The sequence below is a fragment of the Balaenoptera ricei genome, chromosome 19, assembly GCF_028023285.1.
Source record: "Balaenoptera ricei isolate mBalRic1 chromosome 19, mBalRic1.hap2, whole genome shotgun sequence".
Lineage (NCBI taxonomy): Eukaryota > Metazoa > Chordata > Mammalia > Artiodactyla > Balaenopteridae > Balaenoptera > Balaenoptera ricei.
In genome coordinates, this window is record NC_082657.1 from 61,594,887 (window position 1) to 61,607,171 (window position 12,285).

The window sequence follows — 12,285 nt, forward strand, 5'->3', positions numbered from 1 at the left end:
GAAGCAGCTTGAATCCGTTCCGTGGAAGATTCCAGGAGGGGCTAGTGTTCTCTAATTCCCACTGCCGATTCTGCCCGATAGATTTTGTCAGGCACTGGGGGCTGAAGCACACCACCTTCCTCATTCATGGGTTTTCCATCCAGGATAAACTAGGAAGTAATGGGAAACTTGAAAGAAATCCCTCAGCATGTGTTTCCACGCCAGTGAGGCTGTGTTGTTTCCCCGTCTGGAACCTCTGAGTAACTTAGGGTCAAGGCACCCATCAGATGAAGAGTTTGGAGGCTAACATCTGGCCTTCGGTCAACGGCACCCAAGGGCATGCCCAGGAAAGGCTAGGTAGAGGGGACTCTCTCTGGCTGCCTCTGTTGGGCTCTGGGCCCCTTACTGCCCCCGTGGTCATGGTCCGTCGGGTCTTGGCATCTCAAGAGGGTGAGCTCTGGAGACAGGCTGCTCCTCCCAGCCCTGCTGTGTGTCCTTGGAAAGTCAGTTACTGTCTCTGAGCCTCAGAGGTTTACACTCTTCATATGTAAAGCGGGGATATTAAAAGTACCACATCACATGGCTGTGAAGATGAAACGCCGGGGGCTGGGTGGGGAGGGAGGGCGATGCATGTAAAGTGCTTCACCCAGTGCGGGGCACAGAGTAAGCCCTCTTTAAGGATATGTCGCTATTATCGGTGTTATCATCCTTATTCAGAGAGTACCCATCAGTAAGCATAGCTGTGATCCCAGCTTCTCTTGTGTAGAACAGAAAGAGCCAGAGGTGGGAGAAGGCAAAACCAGGAAGAGAAATCCGTGAGAAGATGTCCCAAGTCTTTCTGAGCTCCTTTGCTCCACGTGTGAGTGGGATGGAGAGGATGCGCCTATTCTAGCCGGGTTGCTGAGCTCTTGAGAGGAAAGGGGTCAACGGCAGGGCTCTACCTGCAGGAAATATGTTCTTTAGGCAAACCTCGGGGACCTTTCCCTTCCTGGGCTGGTGTCTCCTTCTGACCTCAGAGGTGAGTTTGGCCAATCCTTTGGGCTATTCGTGTCTGTCTTGTTTGAGATCCCCAGAAGCTGCCCCAGGACAAGGATTCTAATGTGAGTTGCTTATTTGGGTGGTGATCCTAGGGAACACCAGCAGGGGAGTGGGCAGGTGGAGAAGTGACCCAGAGAAGGGACAGAGTCAACTGGGGAGGGGCTGGGAGTGTCATTATCAAGCACGTTAATCTGGGAAATGATGTAGAGCACAGACCTCAGAATTATCGCACCCAAGGAGAGGGAACTGGGGTATTTACATGCCAACCCTCATCAGTCACTGACTGGGGGCTACTCCTGTGGCGGGGGAGGGTGGTTAATTCCCTGGAACTCTGTCCCGCCACACGTGTGTGTAGGCAGAAAAGACTCTGGGGACCTCGGACAGCCCTCCACCAATGAGATGGGGCTGCCGAGAGCTGGAAGAGGTTAGGCAGTGACCCGATGGCGTCTGCTACAGATCACTCAAGAAAATCGTCTGCCTTCCTCTAGCCTACCTTGACTTCTTCCTCTGGTTTTCTTCCTTTCGTATTTATTTCCCAGTGTTGAAATGCTGCTGCCCTGCAACTATATTTTCAACTTATTTTACTGGGTATATCTTGTGCCCTGTGTAGCTGATAAGTTCTCTTGAGGGCGGGAACACGGTTTCCAAATGCTCAGATAACAGGACACAAATTCCAAACACAGGTGTGTTCATGGGTTTCCTCTGTCCCTTGGGGCCAGTGCAGAATATTCTAAAATCGCCAACGCTGCCTTTCTCTTCCCAAAGGAAAGTCTTCAGCGAATAAGCAGCTAGGTCTATAGCATAATAATGGAATGCGGGGCTGGGGGGAGAGGAAGGTGGCTCAGGGCTCAGAGTGGAGTTTGGGAAGGACTTTGAGTGTGAACAGCTCTGATGCAGCATCTGGGCACACAGGGAAGGGAAGACAAGGAGGGTCCTTCTAGGTATGCTGTTAGGGATGGTGGGTCCAAGTCCCTTTGTGGTTTTAAAGAAAAGTAAGTAAAGGATTGGAGTTATTCTGAAATTACTTTTGATTGGTATACTGTGTATTTGGATTGCAATGGATTTTTGAGACTGAACTACGTAGTTTCTGGGCTTAGATAAGGACTCAACTGTATTTTCCAGAGGGCAAACATGCACATGCCATAGGTAACCAGTAAATGCTTGTTGAATGAATTAGTGGATATTTATGAACGTTTAGAGCTGGAATATGCCTTAGAGACTCTAGTCTAGGTGTGTGAAGCTCAAACGCCTCCGTAAAATTTCCAGATAAGATGCAAGATGCCCAGTGAAATTTGAATTTCAGACTAAAAAAAAGAGTACTTGTTAAAGTATAAATATGTCCTAAATACGACATGGGACAAACTTACACTAAATTTGCTAAATCTGGCAGCCCAGGTTTAGGAAATGTGCCGGTCGTGGAATTTAAATCAAGCGCAACAAGCCATCAGAGGATCGGGAGCGCCGGGGAGGGGGAAGTTTCAGGATTGGTGGGCACAGGTCCTAAGTGCATTTCTTCAAAAAAAAAAAAAAATCATCCTCTGGGCAAAACAAAATGCATCTTTTAAGCTAATGTTCTTATTTTAAGTAAGGAGTCTGAAATGCAGAGGAGAGGAGAAGCAAGGAGCCTGCAGACCCCAGGCAGTCAAGGCAGAGACGAGGCTGGACCCAGGTTCCTCCCCGCAGGCCGCTGTCCCCCTGGCCCCACATCACAGGGCAGGCTGTGCGCGTGTCTAAATGTATGGCTTTCGATGCGCGCCCACCTTCAGAGGGCAGGTGATGGGCGAGTATTCAGGGTAAGAGCAATTTCGTGGATCACTAGGTGTAGCCAGTGCACATTCTCCCCGAAGACAATTAAGCAAGACTCTGAGTGGACCCCCTTGGTCTCCTGTTGCATCCAGCAGACACTATGGCTTTTCTCCCAGTGCAGCCAGCTGGTATTATTTTTCTTCATTTTTGCCATTTGAGGTGCTCTTGATGAAGGTATAACAGTTGGGATATTAGGTAACATATTCCATATCTTGGGCAAGTTATCCTGCCTTTCGAGTCTCATTTCCCTCATCTGAAAAATGGGAGAGCTGGGAGGATGTCAGGTCTCTCTGATCTCTAATGAGGGGGACCAGGCGCCCCACTTTGCCTGGGAGTGTCCTGGTTTATGCCCGTTGTCCAGTGTAGTCATCAACTGCGCTCCCTTTGTACCCTCCAAAGCATCCTAGTTTGCATGAAAAATGGTACACTCCTTCCAGGCAGTGGTGTGCTGGAGTCACCCAGCATGGGCTCTCCAGACCTGATGACTATGTGTTCCCAGTGAGGTCCCATAGGTAGCTTGAAATCAGCCATAGACAGAGTAGTTACACCACGGCCATGAGCAAGCACTGCTTCCGCCCAGAGAGCTGGCTGTTAACACTAGTCAGCACACCACGGACTCTGCTCTCATGGTCGACAACCACGTTACATACATGTCTGGACAAACTGCCAGGTGGTCAGTGAGTGAGCATTTGACTACAGAATCCATTTTATTTTTATTTTTATTTTTTGGCTGCGTTGTGTCTTCATTGCTGCGCACAGGCTTTCTCTAGTTGCGGTGAGCGGGGGCTACTCTTCGTGGCGGTGCGCAGGCTTCTCATTGCGGTGGCTTCCCATGTTGTGGAGTACGGGCTCTAGGCGCACAGGCTTCAGCAGTTGTGGCACGTGGGCTCAGTAGTTGTGGCTCCCGGGCTTTAGAGTGCAGGCTCAGCAGTTGTGGCACACGGGCTTAGTTGCTCCAAGGCACGTGGGATCTTCCCGGACCAGGGCTTGAACCCGTGTCCCCTGCACTGGCAGGCGGATTCTTAACCACTGTGCCACCAGGGAAGTCCCTAGAATCCATTTTTAAAAAGATATTTTGGTCCATCCATGTTGTTGCAAATGGCAAGATTTCATCGTTTTTACGGCTGAGTAATATTCCATTGTACATATGTACCACATCTTCTTTATCCATTCCTCTGTCGATGGACACTTAGGTTGTTTCTGTATCTCAGGTATTGTGCATAATGCTGGGAGGGCAAAACGGGTGGTGGGGGTCAACAGTATGGGACGGAAGGAAACTAGACTTCTGGTGGCGAGCATGCTGAGTGTGGACAGAAGTACAAATGGAATACTGCACACATGAAACTTATATAATGTTATAGACCAATAAAAATTTTAAATAATGAAAAAAGCTACTTTGGTGACAATTGAGTTGACATGATCAGTGTTCTAGTTCTTCTGTAACTGACCCATGAAAATGTCCACTTAAGCCAATGTCTGTCCTGGTCCTCAGTGGTTATAATGCCGTGAAATCAAAGTTCCCTGGCTTTGAGGAGTTTTTCTGTTTCATCCGTCAGTTTGGTTGGATGCACCCAGTTACTGTGGGACACAGTGTCTCAGCAAAGCTGAAAGCCCCAGATGCTCTCAAGGAAAGAGCAGCCTGCAGTTGGCTATTCCGGGTCTCCCCCTGGTTGGGTGACCATTTCACCTGATGCTCTTCTGAAAAAGCACATTTAAAATGCAGCCCTTGCCACGTGCGGAGAGGCTGCAGGTGAGGCTAGCTTCGCTCCTGGGCTTCCTTCCCCGTGTCTAGGCCGACAGACTAGGAACTTTTCCCTTGAGATGGGGAGTCTCTTCCCCACCTCACCCTTGGGAAGGGGTGCAGATATCTCCCCACCCTCCAAGAAGGCATGCCTGAAATATGCCGTGTGTGTCCTGAGCACAGCCACTCACAGAGCCACTGCCCCGACCTCTGACCTCCTTACGTCATTGGCAGGGAGCCCAAGACCCAGGGGTCGTGGATGCTAAAGGCAACACAGAGGGTGAGCTCCGAGGGTTCGACTCCCAAGAAGGGTGAGATTCAAGCAGCCTAGAACCTCAGAACGGTGAAGGCCCTTAGGGGTGATAAAGTCAGCCCAACTCATTTTACAGATGGGGAAACCAAGGCTGAGAATGGGCGGGGCCTCCAGGGAGGTGTCTGGACTCTGGACCTGGTTCCCCAGGAGACCTGGCGCCGATGAGACACAGACACTTAGAGCACTGCACCTCTTGGGCCCCAGTTTGTGAGATAAAGCCTGCAAGGCACACACAGAATGAGATGGTTACGCAGCATGGTACTAGACTCACTCAGTTTGATAATCAGAAGTTTGCTGTTATTGTTAGCTGTTGTTGGGTTTTTTGTTTTGTTTTGTTTTGTTTGCAGTGGCTGTAATTCACCGCTTCTCAGAATCTGTGATCCCCCTTCCTCCCTTCCTGCAAGGAACCTGAACCTCCTAGTCATGTGGTTTGTTCAGGCCCCAGGTCGTTTGGAACAATCACATACTTCACCTGCTTTGACGCTGTTATGGATTCAAGAATGGGGCTGCAACATAAACCCATCCAATCAGAGCAAATCTCGGGACTTGGGTTGGGTGAGGTGGGGAAGACACCCTGTCTCTTCTCCTGTAGGTGAAGAAGGAAACATGGAATCTGGTGCAGTTGGCAGCCACCTGACCACCTCGAGGGAAGTCATTCTGTCGGCGAAGCTGCCCTCGAGAAAGAAGCACAAGTCTGGTGGCACTGTCAACTGCTGGAACAAACTGAGCCTGAAGCTCGCCTGATCTCTGGATTCTCCAGTTATATGGGTCCATAAATTCAAATTAATGCTTAAACTATTTTGGATATGTGCTACTTGCACCCTAATCCGTTGAAATGCTTTTCTGCGGTGAGGCAGTGCCAGAGCCTTCCAGCTAAATGAGGCAGTGTACAGTGAGATAGTGATAGTGAAAAGCATCTCATACAGCATTTAACACATAAAGGCGCTCCGTTGAAAATTCTTAGCCCTCCCTTCCTTCCATCCCTATTGTATTCAAAGCAATTTCAACTAGACCGTCAAAAGTCAGATTTCCAGACTGCTCACAGAAAAAAGGCTCTTTAGCCTGGACTGTTTGGGGCTTTTTCAAGTAATTTCATGCCTTGGCAAATCTTAAGACGATGCCTTTATTCCTCCCCTGAGACAGAGTATGTGACACACAGACCCGCTTGGAATGCAGTGAGGCACTAGAACACTAGCTACAGGGTTGAATGTAAATCTGGGAACTGGTTATGTCCAGTTAAGATTTTCAGAGCTGCTTTCCCCCCATTCCGCTTGCTGCGTGGGACTCAGAAGCAAAGACAGGGAGTCCAGCTGAACGTCACTCCTTAGGCCAGCGGGCAGCTCTCCCCTCCAAAGTGCAACTCAGGGACCCAGGCCTCTCCCGCACTGCAGCTCTCACCTCCTGCAGCAGGGGTTCATGACCTGCACCCTTGGACCACGTGGAACCCAGGAGGTCCACAAACCAGGATGGGAAAATCATTCTGCCGCTATTTGCACTAACCTCTCGCTGAATCACAGATTTTGCTTCCGATATGAATGCGGGCAGCAAACGATGGCAGCATAGCGGCACCAAGGAAACGTCTCCCCTGCAGAAATCAGATATTTTCATATCACATTTCCGTTGTTGTGGATACCTTGAAACTTTGTCTATCTTCATTCGAAATTACAGTTGACATCTTGTTATTGAACGTATTTTTGTCAAGAAATGCATGCATTACTATATCACAGATGTTTACGGTTATTGCAATGCTCTTCTGTGACCCTAATATGCTGGTTGTTATTACTAGTATTATGTAATCATTATGTCCCCACATGTCAAATGTCCCTGTCATTCTCCCCAGGGAGACTGTGAACCCCTTGATGGAAAGGGCCGTGACTGACCCATTTTTATTTCCTGCGTTGAGCACAGGGTGGAGAACCCAGTAGGAACCTAGCAAATATTGGGCCAAGTGAATAATGAGGATGTACAGTTACTTTATGACACTCTTGTCATAAGCAAGGTGAGAGGCCTTCTCAAGGGACATGCTGGGACATGCACTTAAACATGGACCACATCCAAAACCCTGCTTCCAAGAGAGGTTTGCCTGCTCGGTCACACTCGTTGAAAATCAGTCCCACAGAGGTTGGGATTGACATGTATACACTAATATGTATAAAATGGATAACTAATAAGAACCTGCTGTATAAAAAAATAAATAAAATAAAATTCAAAAATTCAAAAAAAAAAAAGGAAATCAGTCCCCCCCCACACGTGCACACATGTACACGCACATACTTACACACACATGTACACACATACACACATCAGCCAGAAGCTGCCTCCTGCCTTCTCTGACTGCCCCCTGCCTCCAAGGAGAATATTTATGATTTTTAATAAATTGGGACCACGGCTCATTAGGCTCCTCACCCACGCCCCCGAGGCCCCTGCAGGGCTGTGACGGTTGACTTTTCATATCTGAGCACAGTGAGGCCGCGCATGCCACACCGATGAACTCACAGGGGACCCGGCTCTGTCCCTGCCGCCCAGGGACCGCTCCTCTTTCAAATCAGATTAAAAGAAAACAAGAGTGTGGCCCATCCCCAGTGCGAGGAGCACGGAATTGTGTACTTCACCGAAGGAGGAATGTGGCCCATTAATTACTATTTGTCGTCAATTAATTGCTATTTGAAATATGGCCCCAGCTGTGAGGAGAAGGGGGAGTGACAGTCGTGTGCTTATGAGCTGGTGTAATTCATCCCGGGGGCGGGCAGGGAGGCCCACGGAGGTTTGGGGCATTTTTGTCGGGAGAGGAAAGATCCAGCAGCACGTTTCCTGAACTCATGAGTAACAATGATAAGTGAGGGGCTTGGGCCATCAGGGGCCCAGGCCAATGTATCCCATGCAGTTTAGAGGTGGGTCTTGGAGCCGGCACGGTTTTCTGGGGCAGTAACTGAACATTCCTGGCCACTGACGCCAAGGGCGGGCTTGATATGGGGGGAGGTGTGGGGCAGCAAACTCCTTCCCTGTGGTGGGTTAAGGGACCTCACGGTCAAGAGACATTCACGGGCCAGCTGCTCATGCAGAGGAGGAAGGAGCGAGGTGGCAGGGGGGTGGGGGGCGTGATTTCACTCCCGTGGTTCCCCACCCCGACCCCGATCACCAGCCCAGGGGCCTGAGCAGTGACTTAGGTTGGTCAGTGAACTCAGGGCCAGCTGGTCCCAAAGCTTGGCCGTGGGGCTGAGTGTCCAGCAGTGCAGTTATTTCAACTGGTAAGACAAGAGTGTCCCTCTTTGGGGGGATTTTTTTTTGGGGGGGGGGATTTTTGAGTGAAGGATAACAGAAACAGACGTAGGGTAAATGGCACAAATCCGAAGTTTGATAAACTTTGCAAAGCAGACGTGCCTGCGTAACCATGACCCAGCTTGAGAGCCAGACGCCCACCAGCCCTCAAGGCTGTCCTGTGTCCCCACCCAGGTGGTTCCCCCCACAGAGGAGCCCCCTGTTCTGGTCGCTCTCGCAGGAGAGGTTCTGGCTGTTTCTGAGCCTTTGACAGGGCTCCGACCGTTCCTCTCACTTAGCGTTAGGGCTGTGACGCCCGTCCGGCCCGCAGCGCGCAGCCCAGACTTTCTCACTGTGAAACGGCAGCACTTCTCAAAGCCTCTGGTCTCAGCACACTTTCACTTTCTTTATGTCTATGAATGTATACTGAAATTTAACAAAATGGAGAAATTTAGAAACATATTTATTAGCTTATTTGGAAAAGTAATAAACACACTACATGTTATTATAAATAACATGTTTTAATAAAAATGACTACATTTTCAAAACATGCAGTGAGTGGAGTGGCCTTGTTTTGCCTTTTTACAAATCTCTTTGTGTCTCACTCAACAGAGGAGAGCTGGGCTCTCACATCTGCCCCTTCATCCTGTCTGCTGCGATGTCACATCACTCAGGAGTTCTTCTGGAATTCTCCTCCAGATGCTCTCGCGATGGGAGTATGAAAGCAAATGGATCTTGGTGATGTTATGAAAATGCTCTCTCAGATCCCCTGAGAGAGTCTCGGGGACTCCCAGGGTCTGTGCACCCCACTCTGAGACCCTCTGCTGGACACTATTCCAGTGTGCGAATATTTCACAACATATTTTCCATCCTTGTGTTGATGGACATTTGCGCTGCTTCCAGTTTGGGGCCATTATGAATGAATCTGCTATGGACATTTCTGCGCATGTCTTTTGGTACACCCCCCCACCCACACATACACACGCAGTTTTGTTGAGCACATACGTAGGGGCAGGATTATTGCGTCCTAGGGTGGCTCATATTAGGTTCAGCAGCTCTTCCCAAACTGTTTTCCAAACTGGTTGTTCCAGGTGGTACCCACCCCGTCGACCCCGGGGAGCGTATGAGGGTGCCAGCTCATTTTTCTCCTCTTTTATTAAAAGTAATTGATCTTATCACAGAATAGTGATAGTCAATGCAGGGGAAGAAAACTTGTGAACAACGTATATATATATATTTTTTAATAAATTTATTTTATTTATTTATTTATTTGGCTGTGTTGGGTCTTCGTTTCTGTGCAAGGGCTTTCTCTAGTTGCGGCGAGCAGGGGCCACCCTTCATCGCGGTGCGCGGGCCTCTCACTGTCGCGGCCTCTCTTGTTGCGGAGCACAGGCTCCAGACGAGCAGGCTCAGAAGTTGTGGCTCACGGGCCTAGTTGCTCCGCGGCATGTGGGATCTTCCCAGACCAGGGCTCGAACCCGTGTCCCCTGCATTGGCAGGCAGATTCTCAACCACTGCACCACCAAGGAAGCCCAACAACGTATATTTTTAAAACCTTCCATTTGGAAATAATTTTAGGTTTTCAGAGTTGCAAGATTAGTAAAGAGAGTTTCTGAATACAGTCCACCCACTAAAGGTAACTTCGCACCCGACCCGTGGACCTTGATCAAGATGGAGAAACCAACACAGCTACAGTACTAAGACACGACCTCACTGGGATCCCTGTTTCCCATGAAGGCCCTCTTCCTGCTCCAGGATCCCATCCAGGGGACCTCGTCACATCTAGTTGTCATGTCTCCTTAGGCTTCCCCGTCTGTGACAGTTTCCCAGACCTCCCTTCTTTTTTGTGACCATAATGCTCTGAAGAGTCCTGGTCAGATCTTTTGCAGAATGTCCCTTAAATTGGGTTTGTCTACTGTTTGCTCATGATTAGACTTGAGGATATGGATTTGGGGGAAGAATATCACAGAATGGATGTGTCCTTCTCATCCCACCTATCAGGAGGTGCATGCTGTCTGAATGGCTTATCATGGGTGATGATCACTTGATCACTTTGGGTGATGCCTGCCAGCTTCCTCCACTGAAAGTTCCCTGTTCTCCCCTCCCATACTCTATTTGGTTAGGAGAGAGTCACCAAGTCCAGTCCATATTTAAGCTGTACGTCTTGGAGGGCCGAGTATCAGATAATCTGTGGACATACGGCTACAACCGTTAACAGCAATCAATAAATCTTTTAGGGGAGACACTTCGAGGCTCTGCAGCTATTCTGCTTCTTTTAAAGTTCCACCTACTAACTTTAGCATCATCAGTGGATCTTGCCACAGCAGCTCTTCCTAATGGTGATTTCTTATTTCCCTCATTCCTTGTACATTTATTATTTGGAATTCTTTTGTAGGAAGGATTTGTCCCTTCTCTTCCATTTATTTATTTATTCAATCATCTATTTATATCAGGATGGGCTCATGGACATTTATTTTATTGTTTGGGTAATAACCCAATACTCTCATTATTTATTTTATTGTTCAAATTGTTCCATTTTGGCCACTGGAAGATCTTTTGGATTATTGACTTCTGTGTCCTCTTGACACTGCCCATCTTTTTTTCAAAAACACACACTTTCTTAATTTCTGGCACTACAAGATGCTCCAGACTCATCTTGTATTTTCCCAGCACAGCCTTCAAATCAGATCTTCAAGGAGCTTTGAACCAGGCTCCTTTTCAAACTTGTCTAAAGTTATACTGATCATTTACACGTGGAGAGTATTGTATAGGGTATTCTGATTTCCACAGGGTAAAAATGAAATGTTTTGCGTCATCAGTGGTTGAATGTGTGTTTTATGCTCTATCTTTATGATGTAATCAAGCAGCTGTTTTCCTGGTAACTTTCTTTCACAATTAAAATGCTTATTTATAAAGCAGGTAAGGATTGCTACATGGTGGGGCACCCTGTTGGTTGAGGATCTGTCACACTGGAGTCAGCAAGCGGCTGGTGGGGACGTGGGCGGCGGCAGCTGAGTGCACAGACATTTCAGGCTTCTCCGTGATTGGCGTGATGTGTGTTGACCAGGTCACTACACCAGTGTTCGGCCATTACTGCATCAGAAAGCAATGCAATCACCCAGGGTGACTGCGCTGGCAGACGGGACTCTCAAATATAAACCCCTAGGAATTCTACCCATTAAACGTTCTTCATACCATCCTCGACATGGGTGACGCACTGAGTGGGTAATTACACAACTTAGTGATGATGATTTAGACCCGTGACGCTACTCTAAACACATGTAAAAACATAGCTGGTGTTGAAAATGGTGCTGAGAATTCACGGCACGGCAGGGCCATGGCTCTTTTCTGCGGGAATGGAAGGCTTCTGATTTCACTCCTGGCCAGTGGTCATTGAGCTCCTGAAGCCATAATTTTGGTTTCCTCCTGAGCCCCCAAACGTCAATGCTCTTTGACACTTTTCCCTTGAAGTGAGCAGTGTGACCTGGGCATGTGGGCCACCTCTCCATTCGGGTAGGAGGTCGCAATCTGCACACACATCTGCTCTCCCTCCCAGAGAAAGGCGCTGACATCTGAGGGACAGAATGGCATTTCCATGTTGGTTGCTATGGTGTTTTTGGCAGGAAAGGGACTAGAAGGGGTCTCCCTCTGGGGAGGGTATCTATCTTCTGATATAATTAGCCCATGTGAATCTCACCTCCTGTGGTTCCCTGGCCCAGGAGCTGTGCATTTGTCAAAGGGCTGTGATGGGACCCCCCACCTTGCAAGGGCGACACGGGGCTGAGGAATTTGCATCACCAGGAGCCCGCCTTGGGGGCTCTTCGTTCCTGATTCATGACCTAAACTGCCCACGAGCCGCCTGCTCTGAGCAGCCTTATTCAACCGGAGCTGAAGCCATTGGAAACGAGAGCTTATGGAAACTCAAAAATCACCATCAAAATTTTCTTTCTTTCAAAGGCTGGATCTCAGTGAAAGCCTTTCAGTTATTTTAGTGAGTCCTATTGAAGAATAATTTGGGACAAAAGGGTCCGTCAAAGCACTTAACGAAAATGCATATAGCAATGCAGAGTCTTCTAGGCAGAAAGGGTTCTTGTATTTTAGCTCCTCTCAAGCTAAAGTTGAAAAAAAAAAAAAAGCTATTATTTATTCA

The 12,285-nt window shown here is 48.4% G+C and overlaps 1 protein-coding gene across 5 annotated transcripts in view; it reads right to left on the minus strand.

The window, feature by feature from the left end:
* Positions 1-12,285, minus strand: part of C19H16orf95 (chromosome 19 C16orf95 homolog) — a 432,052-nt gene that overhangs the window by 25,498 nt on the left and 394,269 nt on the right. For all 5 annotated transcript variants that reach the window (XR_009498961.1, XR_009498960.1, XR_009498963.1 and 2 more), the window contains one exon: positions 6,378-6,462. The gene's annotated coding sequence lies outside the window, so the exon portion shown is untranslated. The remainder of the gene's footprint in view (positions 1-6,377; positions 6,463-12,285) is intronic.